General features: G+C 45.8%; 1 pseudogene; it reads right to left on the minus strand.

Moving 5' to 3' along the window:
- Positions 1–5,758: 5,758 nt before the first annotated feature.
- LOC147709100 (uncharacterized) lies at positions 5,759–25,675 on the minus strand (annotated as a pseudogene).
- Positions 25,676–26,666: the final 991 nt, after the last annotated feature.

Here is a 26,666-nt window from a genome sequence, read left to right on the forward strand (position 1 = left end):
AACATCACTGGTAGCGCAGTTTTGCATCAGGTAGCAGCTCACCAATTGCGCCATACGCATTTCGAGCTACCCGCTCTTGATCACTGGCTGGCAAATGAAGGAAAGGCAGGTCTGATGAACTTATCTTTATTTTCAATATCGGTCCCGCCCTGATAGGCGTCTGTGGCATTCTGGGAATTGCAGTTTTGAATATGCCACATGGACGCGTGCAGTTCACTTCCCTAGTGGGCTCCGCCACCTTCATTAAAATGTTCATCCCGTTCGGTGGCAGGCTGTTAGTCCTTTGGCAAAGCTGCACAATTAATTCCCCGTGGTGCAGGCAACCTCCGTTTCCGAAGTGCTCACGTTTCCGAGCACCTCAGACCTGCTCTGTCAGGCAGTGGGGCCTTCTCGCGGCCGGACCAGCCGCTACACATGTACACCAAAGAGTCGCCCCTCGTGAGAAAGCCACACACGGAGGAATACAGCACACAACATCACTGGTAGCGCAGTTTTGCATCAGGTAGCAGCTCACCAATTGCGCCATACGCGTTTCGAGCTACCCGCTCTTGATCACTGGCTGGCAAATGAAGGAAAGGCAGGTCTGAAGAACTTATCTTTATTTTCAATATCGGTCCCGCCCTGATAGACGTCTGTGGCATTCTGGGAATTGCAGTTTTGAATATGCCACATGGACGCATGGATATATACATATATATATATATTACCTACTGGCGGTCGCCAGTAGGTATATATAGTTAGGATTTTTTCTCTATGGGATTTTTGAAAATTCTATGTCTAATAACTTTGGCGTTTGTGGATGGAATTGGCTGAAATTTTCAGGAAAATGGAACATTTTGTTTCTGAGCAGCCCCTGACAATTTGGGGGGGTTTCATCAAGGGGGAGCCGAGAAAAAATGTTAATTTCCATAGGGCGGTTGGCCTCACTTTTAGCTCGAACGGCTGAATGGATTTGCACAAAACTTGGCAAAATTGTAGGGGCTGTTAGCCCGATGTGCCTTTGCTAGGTCTCAATATATGTGCTCCAGTGGATTTTGAGTAATTTAGGTTCAAAAAAAGATATATATCTGGGCGGAGCCTAACCACACATCTGATCTGATTGGCTGTCAGCACTTCATCCAAGAAGTGTTGGCAGCCATCTTGGGACCAATATACATGATAGCACCTCATTAAAAAGCATTGTAGTTAATAGAGGGTTTTAGGACTTTAGTTACATTATAAATCATTTGTTGATGGTACCATACTCGTTTTAGGAATTGTGGTGGGTTCTAAGGTGATTTTACCATGTGAAAAAACCTTCTGCTGTGATATCATGAATATTGTTTGAAAGAAAACTAATATCTCATGATTTTCCCACAGTGGTTTGGAAGGAGATCTATAAGCTAAACTGAAAGCATATTTTCTGTAAATTCACATTATCTTTCTCAGTCATGTGAAAATGAAGTCTGACATTCTCAGTAAAACATGTACATCCAACAAGGACAGAGACTGTCAGTTGATTCCTTTGTGTTCTACTGCAGCCTCCTAGAGTGTTCTAAAGAACAACTAGAGCGCTAACAGTCCTACTTATTACAAAGGTATGGCACACCTGAAGCCATCTTGATTGGAATAAAGTGGTAACTCTTAAAACATTTAATTTTAAAAAAAACAACATGAGGGGGTATATTTTGCCATAGAAAGTATGATTAGTGCTGCAGAATGAAAAATTAGGGCATATTTTGAGTGACTTCTCAAATCCTTTTCTATTTCATTAAAACATTCTGACATGCAGTCTCCCAAAATGGCCACCAGAGACAAAAGAGCCCAAATGTAGCCAAAATATCACCCAGATGTAGCCCAAGTATAGCCCAATGACAGAATGTCCCAGAGTGTTCTAAAGAATAACTAGAGCGCTAACAGTCCTACTTATTACAAAGGTATAGCACACCTGGAGCCATGGTGATGGGAATAAAGTGGTAACTCTTAAAACATTTAATTTAAAAAGGAACAAAATGAGGGGGTATATTATGCAATAGAAGGTATTATTAGTGCTGCAGAAAGAAAAATTAGGGCACATTTTGAGTGACTTTTCAAATCCTCTTCTATTTCATTAAAAAATTCTTACATGCAGTCTCCCAAAATGGCCACCAGAGACAAAAGAGCCCAAATGTAGCCCAAATATCACCCAGATGTAGCCCAAGTATAGCCCAATGACAGAATGTCCCAGAGTGTTCTAAAGAACAACTAGAGCGCTAACAGTCCTACTTATTACAAAGGAATGGCACACCTGAAGCCATCTTGATTGGAATAAAGTGGTAACTCTTAAAACATTTAATTTAAAAAGGAACAAAATGAGGGGGTATATTTTGCCATATGAATTATGATTAGTGCTGCAGATAGAAAAATTAGGGCACATTTTGAGTAACTTCTCAAACCCTCTTCAATTTCATTAAAAAATTCTGACATACAGTCTCCCAAGATGGCCACCAGAGACAAAAGAGCCCAAATGTAGCCCAAATATCACCCAGATGTACCCCAAGTATAGCCCAATGACAGAATGTCCCAGAGTGTTCTAAAGAACAACTAGAGCGCTAACAGTCTTACTTATGACAAAAGTATGGCACACCAGAAGCCATCTTGATTGGAATGAAGTGGTAAGTCTGAAAACACTCAATTTAAAAAGGAACAACATGAGGGGGTTAATTTTGCCATAGAAAGTATGATTAGTGCTTCAGAAAGAAAAATTAGGGATCATTTTGAGTGACTTCTCAAATCCTCTTCTATTTCATTAAAAAAATTCTGACATGCAGACTGAAACATGCACTTTGAATACCAGCAGCAGACGTCCCTGGTGAGCAGTAGCTTTACTACAGTGATCTAATGTGCAACTAGAGTGCTAACATTCAGAATTTATGGCAAATGTGTGACACATCTGAATGCCTTCTTGATGGAACCAAAGTAAACAAGCATTGAAAATGCAATAGATCTCGCCCTCGTTTAAGTTAAAGCCATTCTGTTTGTAATGAGGTGGCTTTTTAGCTGTGCTTTTATTAGTATTTTTTCAACTTTCATGTAAATAACATGCATCTGTATGCATATAAGTATATGTATGCATGCATTTATGTTTGTATTTATATAGATATACAGATGATATATGTTTATATATGTATGTATATATATATATTCACTGAAAAAACCATAGGCTATAGACCATATATAGTTAGGAATTAGCATTTACAAAACCTTGAAAATTCACTGAAAAAACCATAGGTTATAGACCATATATAGTTAGGAATTAGCATTTACAAAACCTTGAAAATTCACTGAAAAAACCATAGGTTATAGACCATATATAGTTAGGAATTCGCATTTACAAAACCTTATTTTACTCACACAAAACCATTGAAATTCCATATATAGTTAGTTGCACTAACTATATATCGCGCACCCGCAATCCACTGCTGATGATGTCACATATTACATCATTCATGACATGGTCAGTGACATCACTGATGACATCACTGATGACATCTCAAATGACATCACTGATGACATCACTGATGACAACATCCAGTGACTGTATGTTTCTGTAAAGTTAAAATATGTCTTACATATTGAAGAATGAGTGGATGTATAAGTGTCTGAATGAAGGATTTAGTAGGTGCATGACTGACTGTATGAGTGAGTGATTAAATGTGTCTCACTGAGTGCATGGGTTAGTGACTAAACTGTCTTAATTTGTGCATCATTATGTCTGTTGTTCTGTAAACTGTTGCATGTGTTGATAAGTAGCTATATGAGTAACTATATGGGTTATTGATTGGTTGCCCAAGTATTTGTATGGGAGACTGAGTGTGTGTGTGGGTGGCTGGGAGGTGTATGACTCTGTGCATAGATGTGTGAGCAGTTGATTCACTAGATGTATGGTTTCAAAAGTGCATGTGGAAACAGCTGTATGGGCGGTTGACTGTGTGCATGAGTGTATTGGTGAGTGAATGGATATCTCAGTGCTACATGTCAAAGTAAGTACATATGTAAAACACAGTACATGTGAGAGTTGACATATATAAATAACTGTGCATAAGAGCCAGTGAATGTGTGAGTGGCTGTATGGATCATTGTGAACTTGTATCAGGGATTGTATAAGAGAGTAAATATGTGTTAGTATATGTTTGAATAAGTAAAGTTTATATAACTGTATAGTTGAGGAAATGGAGGTGTGATTGATTCTTTGCATGACTGACTAGGTGTGTGAGTAACTCCATGGATGAGTGACAGTCTGTGAGTGTCTGTTTACACTGATTGTATCTAAGGTTATATTAGAGTCTGAAGAGGTTCATTGTATTATCACATGAATGATATCATCAGTGATGTGATCAGTAATGTCAAATGAGATGTCATCAGTGATGTCATCAGTGATGTCATTTGAGATGTCATCAGTGATGTCATTTGAGATGTCATCAGTGATGCCATCAGTGATGTCACTGACCATGTCATGAATGATGTAATATGTGACATCATCAGCAGTGGATTGCGGGTGCGCGATATATAGTTAGTGCAACTAACTATATATGGAATTTCAATGGTTTTGTGTGAGTAAAATAAGGTTTTGTAAATGCGAATTCCTAACTATATATGGTCTATAACCTATGGTTTTTTCAGTGAATATATATATATATATATATATATATATATATATATATATATATATATATATATATATATATACACACACACAAATAAACATACACACTTTATGTCGGTTTAAGAAGCTATTAAAGTATACTAAACATACACAATTTCAACATTTAAAAGTATATTACATCTATTAAAACATATCATAAAAAACTATTGATGTTTTTTCCTTAAGACTACAATATTGTGTTCACACTTTAAAGGTGGCACATACAATGTTTAGCTAACACATTTTTGTATCTAATTATATAAAGCACATAAGTCTTTTAATTTCCACTGCATTTCTTCCCAATTAAATTATGAATCTACCCAATAGTATTGTTCATAAATACCCATTTCTTCTTACTATTGATGAATTTGCCAAGCTTCCCTTTCATAAAAATGTTACTGAAGTCATCACTATCATGCAAACTGAATTCTGACTTTTTTGAAACTGCGCAAACAACTGCATTTAGGCTTTCTTTGCACTTTACCAATACTAGCTAGTGCAAAGCTGCAGCATACATTTTGGCTACAGACTGAATCAATAAAAGCATCTACATATTTATCAGTAGTTTGTTTACACTTCGTGCTAACTGTGCATTTTAGGACCATGTTGCTTTTTCATAAATGTACTTTTGATGTAATGCTAGCAGGCAGATGACAATGAACATTCAACAGAATTCAATTAGTAAGATAGTACCACTATCGTAACAAGTATTGGCATAGCCAATAGGTCTCGCCTTTGGGACCTTATAAGTGTTTAGCCATGCAACAGTTGATGTTGTTGCACCAAGGATATTGTGCTGGATAACTAAACACTTATAAGGGCCCAAAGGCGAGACCTATTGGCTATGCCAATGCGAGTTTTCTTTTTGCGAAATCAACTGCTTGAAACTGTACATAATACATTTGTATTCCTACATATATATATATATATATATATATATATATATATATATATATATATATATATATATATATAGCTTGATATTGTTGGGTGAGTTTCAATCTACTTGAAAATAGGACAAATTAGCTAATGTTCTGTATTGTGTCACCAAATATACAGCGGTGGTTTAATAGAACTATGCAGGTAATATTTCCTTTAAGTGTTATGTTTACGAACTCTTCGACCAAAAAGTTTAATTGTCTCACCTAGTCTAGGTGGGTTCCTTTTCACTCTCATCCAGTCAAAAGTTCGAGGGTCGCTGTGGGTAAGGACAAGAGAAATTCGAAGTTGTCGTGCCCACATCCTGGGTACGGGAAGGTCTGAGCGGTGCCTAGAAACCCCACCGATCTGCAGCCAGGAAAGTCTGTGATGTGGGGGGTGGTCTGGCAAGGGTGGGAACAGCTGGCACGGCTCCTTGAAATGGGGCAGGCAGGACCTGGGTGTGGGAGCTGTAGGGGTGCTGCGGCATCTGCTGACTGGGTGAGTGCTGAAGGTGGTGTGGGTGGGGTTGGTGAAAATGCACTGACAGCTGAAGTTGCCCCCCTGTGCCAAAGGCTGCCCACCCTTCTCCTGTGCAGCTGGCACTGTATGACATCTGTGAATCCTGCAGCCTGGGCTCCCCACTACTGCCCACCCATGGGTTGGGGATACTTCCCTCCCAGCACACAGCATGTCCTGGGGTAAGTGCTCATCATTGTGGCACCTGCCCTGTCAACCACACTCCAGCCTGGCCCTGTTCCACCCTGTCAATTTGGACACTTCCTTCCCGAACCCCATGGACAAGTGGAGGGTGGGAGCTGAGGCAAAGATGAAATTCGATATATTTGCAGGGCATCACATGCGCTCCCCCCGGCCAATGGCCCGGGTTCACTGGCAGAGGGGCGCGTGTGGGCTAATGGCTGTGAGTCATAGGTGACAGGGCACTTAATTACAAATATAACTGCACATTACGCAGGAGTTACAGGAAACGCAGGTGAACTGCCAATAAACAGCTGCCTTTTGACCAATTCCCAGTTTAGTCTCATTTCTTTGTGAATACCACTCGGAGAATCTGCTTTCCATATTAACATACACCAACTCCCCTCCGTAACCTCAGCGTAGGATAGCCCAAAAGGCATGGCTGACAAGACCCTCCCAAACACCACACAAAGCATGAGATGTCCCTGAGCCAGAGGAGTTAACTTATAGTGACACTGCCCCTCCAGTGCACGCTCTGTGTCCTTTGTTTACAACCACAGCCAATGCCATGGTGGGCGCCGCTGAATATGGATCTGGCATCGCTGTGAGATTCGCAATGGTTTCACATACCAATTCAATGAACGCACCATCATGTCACCCATTATGAACTGTGCACTCACCCAACCATCTTAACGCACGATAACCCACCACCCGGAAATGAAGGGTTTGCAATGAACATTGTGCGTGAATAATATATGCAATTCAGACACACTGCTATTTATACCGGTTAAATCAAATTTAAAGCAAGCCTCTTGAAAGCAAGCCTTTGCCTCTAGGGGTGGCGGTCCCTGGGGCAGTGTGGTGGGGGGGATTGGGCCTCCCACACTTTATTTTCCACATGCCCCAGGGACTTGGCCCTGCCCGGGGCTAATTAGCATCAAAGCGCGGTAGACCGTGCTTCGTTTTTTTATCGGCAGGATCTGCGCACCCTACACGGATTTTTCAGATTTTTCTTTTAAATGTGATTTTTTTCAGGAACTACTGAACGGATTTACACCATTTAAGCAAAAGGCACAACTCTGAACTAAGGTCTACCTTTCTGCCAAATTTAGTGTCATTCCGTTCAGCAGTTTGGGTTGTAGCTGCGATTAACGGTTCCTGTGGGAAATTGCATGGGTAAAACATGTTTTGGGAGCCCCCCTTTTTTCTCAGCCCCCGCTTAACGAATCACCCCAAGACTTTCAGGATAGGAGCAGACCAAAGCTCCCCACCAGTTTTGAACATTTCGCGAATATTCGTCAACCGGCGCCAACGTTATTAAAAATAGAATGTTGCAGATTTCCTATGGAAAATAGGTCCTAACTATAACTACCTACTGGCGACAGGCACCAGCAATGCCCTGGGGTGCCCACCCCGGGACAATGCAGTTTTCTGCCTGTGCTCTCGCCAAGCCATAGCAAACACTGCTCTGGGTCTGAGTGAGACCATGTAAAATGCTGTTGCTTGCACAAAGCTGGGCAGAATTGCTTTTGGACAGAGAGAGCTGTATGTCCCACAGGATGTGGAGAGCCGGCAGAGACTACGGGGGCCTTCAGACTCCCCCCTGCAGCCCCCATTGGAGAGGCCAGGCCCCAGGGGAGGGGCCGAAATTGGCCCGTGGAGGGTGGCCATGCAGCCACCTCCCTTCTTGCTTAAAAAAAGAAAAAGGGGCAGGCCCCCGGGTATGGGGTCCCTGGGGCAGAAATCGTACCGGGAGGGAGGCTACATGGCCTCCTCCTATGATTTAAAAAAAATATATTAAAAAGGCCAGGCTCTGGGGGATTGGGTTCCTTGGGTTGAAATCAGCACAGTAGGGGGACCGCTCAGCCACCTTCTCTATAAATTACATAGAAAATAAAAATAAATGCTGGGCCCCAGGGAATGGAGTTCTTGGGGCCTAAATTGACCAAGGGAGGGCAGCCGCCTGGGCCAAACATTCTTTAGGGAAGGGGAGCCACATTGCCCCCTTCTCGTAAAACCTTTTTAAAAAAAATCCTACTGCAAGTTGCTGAAGGCCATGCCACCTCCTGTTACCTTCAGAATGAGAGGTCTTCGTGGCCCGCCCCCTTTCTCTACCAATCTGCAAACACGCCTCCTAGCACACTACTAGTTGGGAGATGAAGTCCCCTTGGCTGCTTAAGGTCCTTGGGGGTGCTCAACCCCTCCTGTTACCTCTAGTAAGTCCCACACAGTGGAATAGTTAAGAGGTCTGCAGAGGCTACCCCCCCTTTCTACATAATTCTGCAAACACATCTCCTGGGGAACTACAAGGTGAGGAATTAAGTCGTTTTGGATGCTGAGGAACATAGGGTGCCAAGAAGCCCTCCTGGTACTTTCTGTAAGTCCTACACAGTGGGATTCCTAGGAGTTGATCAAAAGACCCGCCCCCTTTCTCCACCACTCTGCAAACACCATTACGTCTTTCAAAAACATAGACATTCACTGCTTTCCCCAACATTCCATCAATGACTTGAGCAGCTTTTATCAATTTTTAATCTTGAAAAGGGGGTGTATGAATGGAAGGCACGAAAGGCAAAAAAAACTAGGAAAGCATATATGGGCTACGATGTACAGCTGGAAAAAAATAATGAGATAGGTCAAGATGAATTATGAATTATTTATAATCTTCGTATTTTGTATGATATTAATTGGAGTTCTGTATTTGATGGTCCACGGATTCCCATTTTCCCTCAATATTGTATTTTGTTTATTATGCACTGAATTGCCTCATGTATTTATATATGTATTTATCTATTTGATGGTGATAAAACTTCCCCCCTAAAAAAAGGGGCTGGGGAGAGGCAAGGTCCTTACAGAACTCTCTTGAGGTGGTATCATTTACCACTCCTCCCTCTACTGAATTTTGCAATTTAGTAGCTTGATACTTCTCTGAGAAGATAGATACTATCTACGCTTCTTTTCCCGAATCCGTCAGAAATTTTAAACTCACTTTGCAAGAGAATCAATGCCCCACTGAGAGTTTTTCCAACCTCAAGACCCTAACTGTATTATAGACTGGCAGTATTCTCTGCAAGGTGAAATCTGGATCTCCTCTTGACCCATCTCACTGACCATGCATGTACCGAGCACTCACTTGATAATTGTAACTACTGAAGAACTGTTCCTTTATTCTGTGCCTCTTAATTGGTTTTAAACTTATGTAACCAAAGAACATAAAGCAGCAGACAAGGTCAAGCACAATGGTTCTATGTATTCTTGATATTAGGTGGAGCAATTGCTTCCAGCATCCGCTGCTTGAGGATGTACAAATTACCACAGTACAAAAAAGCCAAAAAGGAAGGTGCACTCAAATGAAGTCAATAGAGAAAAGTAATTTATAAATATCTTATTCTTTATTCAGAGTATTGTTTTCTGTGAGCAAAGGCACAGCCAGCGCGTTTCATTCCCTTTTTTGCCTTGGGAACTTCGTCAGGGCAAAATAGTAATATCAGGAAACGGCAATCATAAACCAACACAGTATATGAACCGGGATAAGGACGTTCTGGCTTGACCAATTGAGGTCTCCTTGGCTTGGATTGTCACAGCCCTAGCTGAAATATACTTAAAAAAACCCAGTCGGTGAGGTAGAATCGTTTGTAGTCCAAGTGCTATTAAGATCCCCAAGTTAAGAGGCGTAAAACATGAATAGGAATGGACAAATGCGTCTTCATCAAAGTCTCTCGTTTTAATACGGTGATCATATAACAACTAACCCCCGGTTCGTTTTCCTGGTATCGTGAAAGCAGCAGGTCAAGTCGTGACCAAGACCGAACATAAACAGAAAGTGCCGCACCTGTGATAAGGTGGCGTTTTCAGAAATCTCCATCGGGAAGGGCGTCTTTAAACTTACACTGTTGCTTTTTAATTCACCTGTGTGTTGTGCTCCTGACCTACGGTGCACGTAAGTAAGAGTTGGCCCGCTATTAGGAGATCAGCGTGCTAGTTGTTTTGCACGCAGGGAGACATAAAAACCCATTCTAACGGTCGTGCCACTGGTGCGCCAAAGGAAAGCATGTCTGCCCCATCATCACCCGGAATGCGCCAAGGGCCAGGACTCCTGGCCATTTCTCCCACCATGTCTATTTAAGGGAATAGCTACTTGCACTCAACAATGGTAAGTGCTGTAATACCCCGTTATTTGATGGGGAGAAGGACAACACTCCTTACCACTGTAACCTACGCAACTTCTCCCTTGCGGTTAACCCCATGGCAGCTAATCCCAAAGCAGAGCACTTGATAAAACCACACCAAGAGATAACAACTCTCTCAATGCTACAAATAACTCACTAACTTGTATCTTGCTGAACACCAGATCATTGATCAAGCACAAATATGATTTCGAGAACTTGATGCAGACTTCTAATCCTGATCTGATATTCTCAACTAAAACTTAGGCCAATGAAACTTCGGAGCCCGACTGGATTGCAGCTGTGCATGCAGGATAGGAATTAGCAAGTGTAGACAGGAAAAGGAAAAGGGGAGGAGGGATAGCAATTATTTACTGCTCTAGCTTTAAGGCCATGTTTGACCCAACCCATCACCTTGGAGTAGAAGCAACAACATTCAATTTCAAATTTAGTAACACTGTTGGGCATATTTACAAGCCCCTATTGCCACCACAGTGTCACTTTCAGTGATGTTATGATGGTGATAGGGCCTATCCTTACTTACAAGACAGAGTTAAGCTGCTTAACGTGGCTTAATGTTGCTTTGTAAATAAGGCACCCTTTCACACTGTAATTAGCTTAAAAGGTGAGGGCAATGGGTGTTGCGTTGGGCGTTCCACCGTAACACCCATTAATTTTGCCGCTGCCTCCTATTTACAAGGGCAACGTAAATAGGAGGCAGCACCAAAATTAAGACCAGGGAAAACCTGGTTGTAAACAGGCAAAACGAGGAGAAATGCTTTATTTCTCCTCGTTTTTGCTTGTGCAGCACACATAGAAACATTAAGATTATCACGGAGCCCAGACACAAGGCCTGTAACACATTAGATGGAATCTTCATGAATAACCCCAACATTTTCTGAGCAAAAATACTGCTGCTAACGTGGACCGATCATAAGGCTTTTTCTTTCAAACTCCTTCTTCCAGAGAAAATAGTGCCCTTTCACAAATTATTCCTTCCTACCAAGACCTGACTGTGGCACAAAATTAACAAAACTGACTTAGAAGAGGTCCTTCTTAGTCCCAGATAACAATAAGGCTGCTGATAATGTTGACTGCTGGATCAGATCAGCAATCACTCTCCTGGCCCCAGATAAATCTACTAAACAACACCGGAACGAAGCTCCAGCCCCATGGTACAATGCAGAACTCAAAAACATAATATTTAAGTGCAGACATTTAGAACGTACCTGGAGATTAGATTACAGTAAGCAGGGCAAACTTAACTACAGACTAGCCCTAGTAGAATATAAAGAAGCTATAAAAACGCCAAAATGAACTACTTTACCTCTAAAATAGAAGCTCCACAAATTCGACTAGACAGCTTTTCAAAACTGTCACTTCTCTGTCCAAACTTCAGCGGGAGAATCAATTCTTTCCTGATCAAGCCTTCTGCACTAAAGTGGTCATTTATTTCCAGACTAAAGTACAAGCAGACTACAAGGAGCTCGCAGGGAACGCCCCAGACACTGTCAGAAAGGTGTCATTAGAGGATATTGTCTCCGTAACTCCAACAACTTGTCAACTGCTAAGTTTTCCACTTTAAACTCTGAGAAAGTAAATAATATACTATTATCCAATAAATCTGGCACCACGTCTGATGCCTCTCCTCCCTCAATATTTCACATGGCTTCAGATAGTGTTAGTACTCGTTTGGCCCCACTTCGGAACAACATTCTCATGTCACGTAATTTCTCGATTTCCTGGAAGAAAGCTTGTATACAGCCCATTCTAAAAAAAAACCTCACTAGATACCACTGAGGCTAAAAATTATTGGCCTATATGTTGCCTACCTCATGGCCAAAATCCTAGAAAAATCTATTAATCATGAGCTGGTGTGCTTCTTAGAATCCAATGACCTCCTAGACACCAACCAACATGGCTTCAGACCAAACCACTCAACAGAATCAGCCTTAGTCTTGGCCACCATGGAGATACATAAACAGCTTGACAGTGGGCGGATGGCCGTACTCATCCTACTTGACCTCTCAGCTGTATTTAATACTGTCAACCATCTGGTACTAACGCAGAGGCTGAAGTCAGTTGGAATTAAGGGGACGGCCCCAACCCTGCTCACCTCTTTCCTTGCTTCGAGGGAACAGAGACTGTGCTGTGGGTAATCCTACATCCAAGGCCTTTTCACTCCCTTGTGGAGTTCCTCAAAGCTCAGGACTATCACCTACCCTCTTTAACATCCTTGTCAGTCCTCTGGCTAAGCTGATTAAGGTACATGGGTTTGCATTGGTCTCTTATGCCGACGACACTCATATTGTGATATCTATATACTCTGGTGAGAAATAGTGGCTGAGAGGTTCCACAACTGTCTGAAGCATATCATTGGGTGGATGGATCTGAATTATCTTAAATTTAACACAGATGAAACAGAGTTAGTTGAGTTTGGAAAGCGATCATTACTCTGGAATCACCTGTGGTGACCAGCAAAGACAGGATGCTGTCCTGATACCACTGATAAGGTCAGAAACCTATGAGTCATGTTTGATGATCAGCTCAATTTTGCAGGCCAGATCAATCTTCTAAACTCCTATTACTTTTTCCTTTAAAAAATCCTCAGAAAAATGTTTCTGCTCATTGCACAAGAACTGAGAAAAACCGTAATGGTTGTCTTAATTCTCTCTGGAATTGACTACTGCAATGCTCTTTTTCTGGACATTGACAAATGCCTCAAAATTCAAGGGGCATATTAGCAAGAACCTCGTCAAAATTATCGCTGTTTTAGCAGCAGGAAACTGCCGCTAAAATGGCGATAATGGGCTTGCTAATTTGCGTTATAGAATTCCAATAGAAGCCCAGGTTAGATGTGCAGGACATCTAACCCGCGCTTCAATTGGAATTCTATAACACATGTTAGCAAGCCCATTATCGCCGTTTCAGCTGCAGTTTCCTGCCGCTAAAACGGCAATAATTTTAACGAGGTTCCTCCTAATATGCCCCTCAGTTCTTACAGAATGCTGCAGCGCAGGTGCTGCTAAACATCAAGAAATTTCATCCCATTTCCAACAGCATCAGGGACCTTCATTGGCTTCCGGTCCAGCAAAGAGTTGGGACGCGACTAGCACCCGGTGGCAGTGGGTGGTCGCTAGCTGTGCGTGCATGCTCCTGATACTTTGCTTTTAAAAAACCTGACTTTTAAAATTTATTGTATTTTTTTGCTACTATTGTGCAGCCCTACCTGCTCGCTCATCCCAAGCCCCGGTCCTACACGGCTGCGTGCCGATTGCTCGGAGGGCTCCTGAGGCTGATTCCACTTCCAGCGATCACTGCAGGTTAGCGCTCCACCCCGCGCACCTCGGCCTACTTAATCGACGGCCAATGCACACGTGCAGCGGACGCGCGCAGTGGGCGCGCCGGTGGCGCACCGAAGGCAAGCCCGTCTGCGCCAGTCCGCGGTCGACCGGGGCTCGGGGCCCACCACTATGCTCAGTTTTTAATCTACTCCTCTAAACAACTGCTGGCACTCCAGGGCAACTGGCTGCCTAATGCCCTTACCCTTACTCACATTGGAAATCTTGGCATACTACAATCAAATCCAATTATATCATGCCCTCAGACATCTGGATTACTTGATCCCTCTTTGCCTTCTGCTACCCCTGAGACACTTTCCCGGACCCTTTCCACCCACTATTCCCCTCACGCAACATTATTTTATCTTCTCAATACCTGCTCAGCGGTGAAACACCAACCGGAGCTTTTTAATTTTTTAGATACGGTCAAACCAGACATTCTGTTTCTTACTGAAACCTGGTTTTCATCCGACTCTCTGCCTGACGTCCTAGCGGCCCTCCCTGACTCATATTACGCTTTACGTGCTGACCGCCCCGAGGTTAAGATTGGCGGCGGAGTGGCCCTAATTGCCCCCTCCGAACTCCAGTTTCAGCTCTTCACATTTCCCTCTATTACCGCTGTTGATTATTTAGTTGTTTGCTTTATATCTCATGTAGCCCCATTTACCTGTGCACTCTTCTACTGAACTCCTCAACCTATGCCTCACTTTATTCAGGAATTGCTGGCCACTCTGGTGGTCAACAATTCCTCTGTTCTGGTACTAGGCGATATTAATTTCTGGCCTACCGACCCCCATGAATATCACATGTCTAAAGATTTTACAGAATCACTCTGCACTCTGAGTTTTACCTCGCATATACATCTCCCTACTCACACCCACGGCAATATCCTGGATCAGGTATGGTCAGCCATCTTACCTATCTCCTCCCCTCTTGTCACCCCTTGCCCTTGGTCTGACCACTTCCTCATCTCCTTTTCCCTCCACCAAGGAATCGACACAAACATCCACTCCCTAGCAACATCTGGGCGCACAATTGGAACCATGTGGACCCAGTCACACCCTGCTCTTCCCTTTCTGCTTCACTCCCTGTCCTAGCTGATATCTCCCCAACTCTCAGATTGCCGCTATTAATAGCTGGCTCTCCGCAACCTGCGATCAAGTGGCCCCCCTTAAACTGGTTAGAACTCGTCGCCTTCACAAGGCTAATAGATGGTTCACCATCAAACTTAAAGACAAAAATCTTGCCCTCAGTCAGGCTGAGCGCCACTGGAGGCGTGGATATTGCTCTGCATTAAAACTGCAATATATTACTCTCCTCCAGGACTATAAGAAAGCCATCCTTCACGCCAAATCAGAACACTCCAGCCGAGTGGTCGCTCCCCTGCCTCCCTGGTGCACTGTGGTATCGTTATTCAGCTTTTGTCTGCCCTCATTACTGCCTGCAGTCTGCCCCGCTTGCCGCTTTGCATATTTGACATTCTGAAAGCGCGTTTGTGTCTGTGTATACATAATTGCTGTATCTGTGCATTCCGCCCCAAGCGCTCCGCTCCGCTGACCCCTCCGCTGCCATTTTGAGCGTTGTTGTCCTCCTTCGTGGCCCGCCCCGCCTCCCAGCTGAGACGCCCTCCCACTGCCTAGATAGAGCGCTCCGTGTCCAGAACGCGCTGTGACTCGCTTCGCCCTCCAGCCGAGTGGTCGCTCCCCTGCCTCCCTGGTGCACTGTGGTATCGTTATTCAGCTTTTGTCTGCCCTCATTACTGCCTGCAGTCTGCCCCGCTTGCCGCTTTGCATATTTGACATTCTGAAAGCGCGTTTGTGTCTGTGTATACATAATTGCTGTATCTGTGCATTCCGCCCCAAGCGCTCCGCTCCGCTGACCCCTCCGCTGCCATTTTGAGCGTTGTTGTCCTCCTTCGTGGCCCGCCCCGCCTCCCAGCTGAGACGCCCTCGCCCCCCCCCTCCACTATCCATATATGTCAGTTGTACCCGCGCGCAGCGTTTACGCGCAGCGACCGCGCCCAATCCGCGCCGAAGGTGCGCCAAAGGTAAGCCCGTCTACGCCCGTCCGCGCCTGGACCGCGCCCAGCGCCAGACCCCCTGCCCCTCGCGCTGCCCAGCCCTCCCGCATCACCTACGATGCCGCCACCCTCCTAGCCCTCAACCCCGGTCGCGCCCCCAACTGCGTCCAAGCTGCTCCCGGACACACCCATGGACCTTTCTCCTGCTACTCCTGCAAATTCATCGGCACCGTCAACATCTCCGCTACGACCACACCACTGATTCCCGACCCCAATCACCTACAATGCATCCTTCTCAACACCCGATCAGTCCACAGGCACGCCATCGACCTATGGAATCTACTAGACACCATTTCTCCGGACATCGCCTTCCTTACGGAAACATGGATGAATGCTTCCTCCGCTCCAGACATCACCATTGCCATCCCTGAAGACTATAAGATCACTCGCAAAGACCGTACCAGCCACACAGGAGGAGGAATCGCTATCGTCCATAAGAAATCAATCCGCATCTCCACCAGCTCTGACGCCAACCTCGCCAACTCCGAACACCTTCACTTCCAGATCCACATCGACCCCAAGACCACACTCAGAGGCACCCTCCTCTACAGACCACCAGGACCCCGCGCAAAATTTAGTGAAGACATCACAGACTTCATCACTCCTCACGCGCTCCCCTCCAAAGACTACATCCTTCTGGGAGACCTCAACTTTCACCTTGAAAAGATCAACGACCGCAACACCGCCACCCTCGTGGACAACCTCGCCAACCTCGGACTCAAACAACTAGTCACTTCCCCCACCCACATCGCAGGTCACACACTCGACCCCATCTTCACATCCAGCAATCATGTCTCCTTCAGCCACACCACGGACCTCCTCTGGACTGACCACAGCTGCGTTCACTTCACCTACAACAAACCAAAACCCAGCACCCACCTCCAACCTACCCTGCAAAGAAACTGGAACAAAATCACCACAGACCAAATCGCCGCATCGCTCCTTCAAAACTCCCCAGCCCTCTCTTCTAACGCCAACGAAGCCGCCGCCAACCTCACCCTATGGTTATCCAACACCGCCGACACCTTAGCACCACTGAAAAAACGTCAAAGCAAACATGGCAGCAAGAAGACCTCATGGTTCAACGATGATCTCAAGAAGTCCAAGAAACTCTGCCGCTCCCTTGAAAAGGCCTGGAAAAAAGACCCAACCACCAGCACCAAGGACGCCTTCAAAAGCGCCACCCGCACTCACCACCAACTGATCCGAAAAGCCAAGAAAACAGCATTCAAGGATCGACTTGACAACAACGCCCACAACAGCAAGGACCTTTTCAACATCGTCAAGGAATTTTCCAATCCCTCGGCCAACTCAAACGACATTACCCCCTCTCAAACCCTCTGCGACTCCCTAGCCTCATTTTTCCACAACAAGATTGCAGACATCCACAACAGCTTTGACAACCAACCCGGAAACCAACCCACCCTACCATTTGCTGATCATCTTCCCCCCGTGAACACCCTTAACGACTGGAACCCAATCTCCACTGAGGACACCATCCGCCTGATGAATTCCATCCACTCAGGATCCCCCACAGACCCATGTCCTCACCACATCTTCAACAAAGCAGACTCCATCATAGCACCGCACCTCCGAGACGTCATCAACTGCTCCTTCAACTCCGCCACCTTCCCGGAAGACTGGAAACACGCTGAACTCACCGCCCTTCTGAAAAAACCAACAGCGGACCCCACCGAACTCAAAAATTACCACCCCATCTCGCTTCTTCCATTCCCGGCCAAAGTAACCGAGAAAGCTGTCAACAACCAGCTCGCCGCCTTCCTCGAAGCCAATAATTCCCTCGACCCCTCTCAATCTGGCTTCCGAGCAAAACACAGCACTGAAACCGCCCTCATCGCAGCAACAGACGACATTCGAACTCTACTGGACAATGGAGACACAGTCGCCCTCATCCTCCTTGACCTCTCTGCAGCTTTCGACACAGTCTGCCACAGCACCCTTTTACAACGCCTCAATAACATCGGAATCCAAGGAAAAGCGCTTGAATGGATCACCTCGTTCCTCACCGGAAGAACCCAGAGAGTCCGCCTTCCACCATTCAAGTCCGAGGCCTCTGAAGTCATCTGCGGCGTACCACAAGGATCCTCTCTCAGTCCCACCCTCTTCAACGTATACATGAGCCCCCTCGCGGCCATCGCACGCCAACACAACCTCAACATCATCTCTTACGCGGACGACACTCAACTGATCCTTTCTCTCACCAACGACCCCAGCACAGCCAAAACTAACCTACACGAAGGAATGAAAGAAGTTGCCGAATGGATGAAACAACGCCGTCTGAAACTGAACTCAGACAAAACAGAAGTCCTCATCTTAGGTACATCCCCCTCTGCATGGGACGACTCCTGGTGGCCGGAAGACCTCGGAAAAGCACCCATCCCGACAGACCACGCACGGAACCTAGGCGTCATCCTGGATTCCTCACTCTCAATGAACAGACAAGTCAGCGCCGTATCCTCTTCCTGCTTCAACATTCTTCGCATGCTCAGAAAAACATTTCGCTGGATCCCCTCCGAAACAAGGAAAACAGTCACCCACGCTCTTGTCACGAGCCGACTGGACTACGGAAACACCCTCTACGCAGGTACTACCGCAAAACTCCAGAAGAAACTCCAACGAATCCAAAACGCCTCAGCCAGGCTCATATTAGACATCCCACGCAACGAACACATCTCTGGTCACCTTAAAGACCTCCACTGGCTACCCGTCAATAAGAGGATCACTTTCTGACTGCTTACCCACGCACACAAATCACTCTACGACATCGGACCAGATTGCCTCAACTCAAGACTGTCCTTCTACACCCCCTCCCGCCAACTACGTTCTTCCAGCCAAGCCCTCGCCACTGTACCTCGCATCAACAAGACCACCATGGGAGGCAGATCCTTTTCATACCTGGCTGCTAAAACATGGAACTCACTCCCCGCTTACCTTCGCCTTACCCAGAACCACCTAGCATTCAGAAAGCAACTTAAAACGTGGATATTTGACAAGTAATCCTCCTCCCCTCCTAAGCGCCTTGAAACCCTCTGGGTATGTAGTGCGCTATACAAATTCTATGACTTGACTTGACTTGACTTGGGGCAAACAAACCTAAGGAAATCTTCATTATTGTCCAGGAGTTAGCCACCTCTGACAGAGCTACCCCCAAGCCAATTCCCTCACAATCCCTCTGCAACTCTCTCAATGATTATTTCATTGAGAAAATTACAACCATCAAGCGTAATATTCCCCACCTTCCTCTTCCTTCTCACATCCCCAGCTGCCGCCTAAACCTCTCTTCCTAGATCAATTTGCCCTGATTTCCAAGGAGGTTTCTTCCACTTTGCTTAAGAAAGTCAAATCAGGGTCGCCCTCTGACAGCTGCCCTGCCCACATCTTAAGAGAGATCTTCTCCATTTATTCTGAGCCCCCACTAACTCTCCTCAATAACTCTTTCACTCAGGGCATCGTCCCTGTTCTGTTCAAAGCAGCCAAAGTAATTCCTATTTTAAAAAAGCCAGGTGCTGACCCCACTTCCCTTTCCAACTTCCGTTCTATTTCCGTACTCCCGTTTCTGGGAAAGATTTTGGAGAGCCATGGTACTACACACCTCAGTGCCTTTATTGAGTAGAGCTACTTCCTGGCTCCTCACCAAGCAGGCTTTCGCCCACTACACTCTACGGAATCTGTCGTCCTCTCAGTCCTGGACGAGCTCAGAGGGAGTGCTGATATCCCCCTCCCAGGCTCTGGTCCTCCTCGATCTGTCCGCCGCCTTCGACACGGCCGGTCATTCCACTCTTCTCGACCGCGTCGAGGGCGCCGGCATCCGGGGATCTGCTTTGGCCTGGCTCACCTCCTTTCTAGAGAACCGCACACAGGCCGTTCAGCTGGCGGACTTCTCCGCTCCTACTCGCTCGGTTCTCTGTGGGGTCCCCCAGGGTTCCTCTCTTTTTCCTCTTCTTTTCAATCTCTATATCCTTCCACTTATATCTGATCTGCAAAAAATGGAGGTCACTGTATTTAATTATGCCGATGACCTCCAGCTCATCTTTAATCTTTTACCCCTTCCAGCTTCAATTCTTAACTTTGAAACCATCATGACCTTCATCAGCGACTGGATGAATGGTAACCATCTAAAGCTAAACCCCGACAAGACCGAGTTGATACTCACAGGTGGCTCCCCCAGTCCCTGGACCTCCGCCTTCTGGCCTCCCTCTCTTGGTCTTCCCCCTCTACCCTCAGCCTCTGTATAAACCCTGGGGATCAAAGTCAGCAAGGACCTCACAATGCGTCCTCAGATCAGCTCTGTGGTTTCATCATGCTTCCTGACTCTCCGAATCATACGCAAAATCTCTCGCTTTTTTTCCTTTTCAGCTCTTAAATGTATTCTCCTTGCCATGATCATATCATGCCTTGACTATGGCAATGGCTTATATGTAGGTGCCCCTGCATACGAACTCCAGCGCCTACAACTAATTCAAAACCAGGCTGCCCATCTGATCTATCGACTTCCTAAATTCCACCATGTCACCCCTCTGTTAAAAACTCTCCACTGGCTGCCCATCCTCGAACGATCCCTATTCATGATGGCCTGCACGATTTTTCTAGCCCTGGCTGGCACTGCACCAGCCTTTATCAATTCCAAAATTAAAGCTTACGTCTCCAACAGAGACCTGTGCTCCTCCTCCCAGCTTCTCTTATGTTTTCCTCGCTTAGGAGGAAAAAATTCGGAGGCATGAGGTTCTCTACCTTGGCCCCCCCTCCTTCAATCAATCAATCAATCAATCAAAGCATTTATATAGCGCACTACTCACCCAGAGGGTCTCAAGGCGCTAGGGGAGGGGGGTCCGCTACTGCTCGAACAGCCAGGTCTTGAGTTGCTTCCTGAAGGCGAGGTGGTCCTGGGTCAGGCGGAGGTGGGTTGGGAGGGAGTTCCATGTCTTGGCGGCGTCCTCCTGTGGTGGCTCTTCGGATGCGGGGGACGGGGGCGAGGGCGTGGCCGGTCGATCGAAGCTGGCGTTTGGGAGCGTAGAAGTTGCAGCGGCTGATGAGGTATCCTGGGCCTTGGTTGTGTAGGGCTTTGTGTGCGTGGGTGAGGAGTCGGAAGGTGATTCTCTTGTTGACCGGGAGCCAGTGCAGGTCTCTCAGATGTCCGGAGATGTGGCTGCGACGGGGGATGTCCAGGATGAGTCGTGCTGAGGTGTTCTGGAGTCTCTTCTGGAGTTTGGCGGTGGTTCCGGCGTAGAGGGAGTTGCCGTAGTCCAGACAGCTGGTGACGAGGGCCTGGGTGACCGTCTTCCTGGTCTCGGTGGGGATCCACCGGAAGATCTTACGTAGAATGCGCAGGATGTTGAAGCACGACGAGGAGACGGCGTTGACTTGTCTGGTCATGGAGAGGGACGAGTCCATGATGAAGCCCAGGTTGCGTGCGTGGTTTGTTGGTTAGGGTGCGCTGCCTGGGGCAGGGGGCCACCAGGAGTCGTCCCAGGCGGAGGGTGAGGATCCCAGGATGAGGACTTCCGTCTTGTCCGAGTTCAGTTTCAGGCGGCTGTTCTTCATCCATTCGGCTACCTCTTTCATCCCTTCAAGAAGGTTGGCTCTGGCGGTGGCGGGGTCGTTGGTGAGGGAGAGAATCAGCTGGGTGTCGTCGGCATAGGAGATGATGTTGAGGTTGTGCTGGCGTGCGATGTCTGCGAGGGGGCTCATGTAGACGTTGAAGATGGTTGGACTGAGCAAGGAGCCTTGAGGCCCTTCCCTTTTCTATCAGGACTACTCCGATCTACCTGGACTTTCGCAAAGCTCTCAAAATGTTCCTCTTTTCCCGCGCATTCCCAGACTAAGTGGCCTCCTCGGCCCCCTCCCGGAGCTTTCCGTCCTCAGCGCCAAGAAACCGCACGGTGATCGAGCGCTATACAAAATTCTTAACTTCAACTTCAACGAGGTTCTTGCTAATATGCCCCTCAGTTCTTACAGAATGCTGCAGCTCGGGTGCAGCTAAACATCAATAAATTCCATCCCATTTCCAACAGCATCAGGGACCTTCATTGTCTTCCGGTCCAGCAAAGAGTTGAATTCAAGGCTTTTTGTCTAGTGCATAAAACACTTTATGGTGGAGGGCCTCTGGACCTACAGAAACTTTTTTCCTCGCATATCCCGCAGCTGGATCAGCCAGCAAAGGTATTGTTCAGGTCCCTAATATTTGAAGGGCAAGATGGGGGGGTAGAAGTCTCTCCCATCAGGCATCCAAGCTCTGGAGTACTCAGCCGGTTGTAACTAAGCTACATTCGAATAGACTCTCGTTCAGGAAGATGCTTAAGACCTGGTTATTCCTGTCCAAGTAAGAAGCAATATGTCCCTTCTTTGGCGAATACTTTCAGCGCCAAGACGCCTCAGCATTTTTACACTTTACAAAAGTCTTACTTACTTACTTACTTACGCGGGGAAGAAGCCATTGCCCCCAAGCTCTGCAAACTAATTGAAACTTTTTTTTCCCTCTAGCCGGGTCCCTCTAGACTGGAAAAATTTGATGGTGGTGCCTTTACTGAAGAAGCCTTCCTTAGACCGTTCTCTACTGAAGTATTTGAGACCAGTCTCACTACTTCCATTCTTTGCCAAGGTTGCTAAAAAATATTTTAACTCTCAGCTGACGAAGTTTATTGAAGAAAACAATCTTCTTCACGAGACCCAATCAGGGTTCAGATCTATGTTCAGGACTGAATCTGCTCTTCTTATAGCCCCCAAATTGCTTAGATTATCTGCTGATAAGGGAGAGATCGCAGCCCTGATTATGCTAGACCTGAGTGCTGCCATCAATACTGTATCCCAGGACCTCCTACTTGAACGACTTTGGGGTCTCGGGTGGGGGCTGTGCACTTGGTTGGATTATGGGTTTTCTCCAGGACCATCACCTTTCAGGTCTTTCAGCAGTCATACAAATCAGGGAGCCGCCCCCTACCCCAAGGTGTGTCTCAGGGATTGGGTTTGAGTCCGACCCTATTTAATGTCTACATGCTCTCTCTGGCAGATGTAGTTGAGTGTCACGGGGTGAAGATAGTATCCTTTGCTGATGTCGCTCAGCTGATTATCAATTTGTCACAGGACACAGGTGATGCTGCCTCCAATTTTAAATTATGCCTGGTCGATCTGACAAAATAGATGGACTCCAGCTGGCTTAGACTCAATGCAGAAAAGACTGAGGTCCTCGTGGGTGGCAAGCAACTGTCTATTTGGTCCTCTTTATGGTGGCTATCTGAATTAGGGTAGGTTCCTGCTCCAAATCCTAAGATAAAAAATCTTGGGATATGGTTTGACTTGTCACTGACCTTCGATTCCCAGATCTCTACTCTTGCGGGCACCTGCTTCAGCATCTTGAAGATGCTTCATAAGATCTTAGAGTTTTTGCCAGATCCGGCAAAGAAAACAGTCATTTAGACGCCTGTAGTGTCATGCCTGGATTACCGGAATGTTCTTTATCATGGATTTCCAAAAGCAGAATAAGTATGTTGCAGAGGGTTCAGAATACTGTGGCTAGAATGCCTCTGAATATCCCTAGACATTTCTCTTTGGGCCCTGCCCTTACCAAACTCCATTAACTTCCATTCAAGCCAGAGTAGCTTTTAAAGCTCTATGTTTCTGTCACAGAATTTTAAATCTAAGGGGTTCTTGATATCTGTTTCCTTTGATCAAATTCCACCTGCCAAATCATTGCCTGAGATCCTCTGGAACAGCCAGGCTTCTGATACCCAGAATGCACAGAGCTCATTTGGGTGGTAGCTCTTTCAGTCTCCTGGTAGCAAAGATGTGGAATATCCTTCCTGTAGACCTTAGAATACAACCTTTAGAAATGATGCTTCATAGAAGGTTAAAGACCTGGATCTTCAGGCAATCAATGGTAATCTAATTGCCATCGCTGGCTCTCTGATTGCTGTTAGGAAAAAAACTAGTGCAGGGACACTTCGCATTGGAGTAACCAGGCGTTTTACACAGTTCTAACATAACATAACACTCCACATTGCACAAAGAGGGTTCATCTCCCACCTGCTCTGGTATACACAGGCACTGGAAGTAGTGCTGCAGGGATACCGCAGTACCCCCAAACTAATTGTGCTGGATTCCAGAAGGTGAATGAGCAAAATGTCTTTACATTAAAAAGAAAAGAAATTCACTGAAAAAAACAAATGTTATAATGGTGTTTTAGTTAGGAATTATAATTTTAAAAAACCTCAAAAATTCACTGAAAAAAAGTAAAGTTACAGGGACTTTATAGTTAGGAAATGGAATTTAAAAAAAACTGTAGAATTTCACTGCAAAAAACAAAGGTTACAAGGATGTTATAGTTAGACTCAGGTTTCACTCGCACAAAACCAGTACAACACCAGTGAAATACAGCAGTTATAGTTAGCTGAGCTAACTATAACTTGTGCCCCGCAATGCATTGCTTATGACCTCACATGTTACATCATTCATTACATCTCATATGACATCACTGATGGCATCTTCCACAAAATCATACCCACTCACACTCCCATAGAACCTTTTCTACACTCACTCCCACAAAACCATTCACATAACCATTCACAGACCCATACCATTACTTACATACCCACTCACTGACTCATAGATCTACACACACATCCACTCACTCACCCATACCGCCACTCATACACCCACCTACTCACTAATGCAGCCACTGACAAATCCACTCATACAACCATACATCCACTCACACATTGAGTCAGTCACCCATAGAGCTACTCATGTACCTACTCACTCACCCATACAGTCAATCACAAAGCGGATTACTCACCCATACAGTTGCACACAAGCCCACTTACTTACTCATACATATACTAACACACACTCACTCACCTATACAGTCATTGACACAAGCACATGCTCACCAATATAGCCTCTCTTACATTTACTCACCCATACAGCCACTCATATACCCCTATCACACACCTATACTGCCTTTCACATACCCAGTTACTCACCAATATACCACTGACACATCCACTCAATCATCTGCACAGCCATATACATACTCACTCTCCCATACAGCCCCTCACACACATTCACTAACCCATACAAGTCAAGTCAAGTCAAGTCAAAGGTTTTTGAAGAGCGCAAACTTTTCACCGCAATGTCTCAAGGTGCTTTGGAAGAGAAGAACAATGTGGAGGCAGTGCAGGGGGGTGATTCAGGTGAAAAGGAAACCTCCTTACGGGAACAGCCAGGTTTTGAGACTGGCCCGGAAAAGATTATGTTCAGAGATGGATAGAAGTTGGGGAGGCAATTTGTTCCACAACTGGGGGGCGAGATAGGAAAAGGACTGATGGCCATTTCGGGAGGAACAGACACGAGGCAGGATCAGGAGTGATTTATGGCTGGATCTGAGGGATCTTACTGGTACATACCAATTGAGCTTCTTTCGAAGGTAGTTGGAACCAGATTTATACAGGATGGCATGCGTCAGACTCAGTTTCTTAAAAGGACTTCTTTGGCGAATGGGAAGCCAATGAAGCTTTTTCAACGTAGGGGATGAGAGGGTTCTGGGTGGAAGATCAAGGATGAGTCTGGCAGCTGCATTCTGCAGGGACTGTAGTTTGGAGAGCAGATTTTCGTTTAGTCCGAAGAACAAGGCGTACCCGTAATCAAGCCGACTGATGACAAGGCCCTGCACCAAGGGCTTCCTGGTTTCAATGGGAAGACATTTGAAGGTCTTCCGGAGATTACGCAGAATCCCGTAGCAGGTGCCAGTGACCTGGCTGATATGGTTCTTCATGGACAGGGTGTGATCAATCATAATCCCTAGGATGCGGATTGCAGATTTGGGGGGAGGACAAGGGCCAAGTTCCGGCGGCCACCACTCGTGTGATCAAAATTCTTCGGCTTTGCCAAACAGGATAATATCCGTTTACTACTGTTCAGTTGAAGTTTGTTGCTACACATCCAGCTGCTTATATCGATCATACAATCCTTAAAGCGGCGGCGAGTTTCGAAATAATCTGGGCCGCATGTGATAAGCAGCTGGGTGTCGTCAGCATATGATACAGCCACTGACTCACCCACTCACTCATCCATATAGGCAGTCACCCACCCACACAGACACTCCAACACCCATACAGGTACGCAGACAACCGATCAATCACCCTGATAGCCACTCACATATCTGCTCACACACCCACACAGCCACATAGACACCGACTAACGGACTGATATAAATACTAACACAACCAGTCACTTACTCATGCATTCACTGAGACACTTAATCACTCACTTATGCAGTCAGTCATGCACCCACTGAATCATCCATACAGGCACTCATACACCCACTGATTCACCAATACACCTTGGTATGTATATTTAACACTCAGAAACTTTTAAAACATACTCATAGTCACTGGATGATGTTGTCAGTGATGTCATTTGAGATGTCACTGACCATGTCATGAATGATGTAATATGTGAGGTCATAAGCAGTGCATTGGGGGGCATGAGTTAAAGTTAGCTCAGCTAACTATAACTGCTGAATTTTACTGATTGTGTATGAGTGAATCCCGAGCCCAACTATAATGTCCCAGTTGCCTTTGCTTTTTTCCAGTGAATACATATACCATTATATATATCATCAATACATGAATGCGGACACTAGGATTCCTGCCAGAATATAGACAAACTTGTAAAGAAGGCACAGAGGAACACAATAGCAGTTACAGAACTTATAATTTCCCGCAGAATTGAGCAGTAAGTTCCTGCCACAAACTATGTCTAAGTTGACCTAATACCTGACTGCC

This window comes from Lissotriton vulgaris, chromosome 6, assembly GCF_964263255.1.
Source record: "Lissotriton vulgaris chromosome 6, aLisVul1.2, whole genome shotgun sequence".
Taxonomy (NCBI): Eukaryota; Metazoa; Chordata; class Amphibia; order Caudata; family Salamandridae; genus Lissotriton; species Lissotriton vulgaris.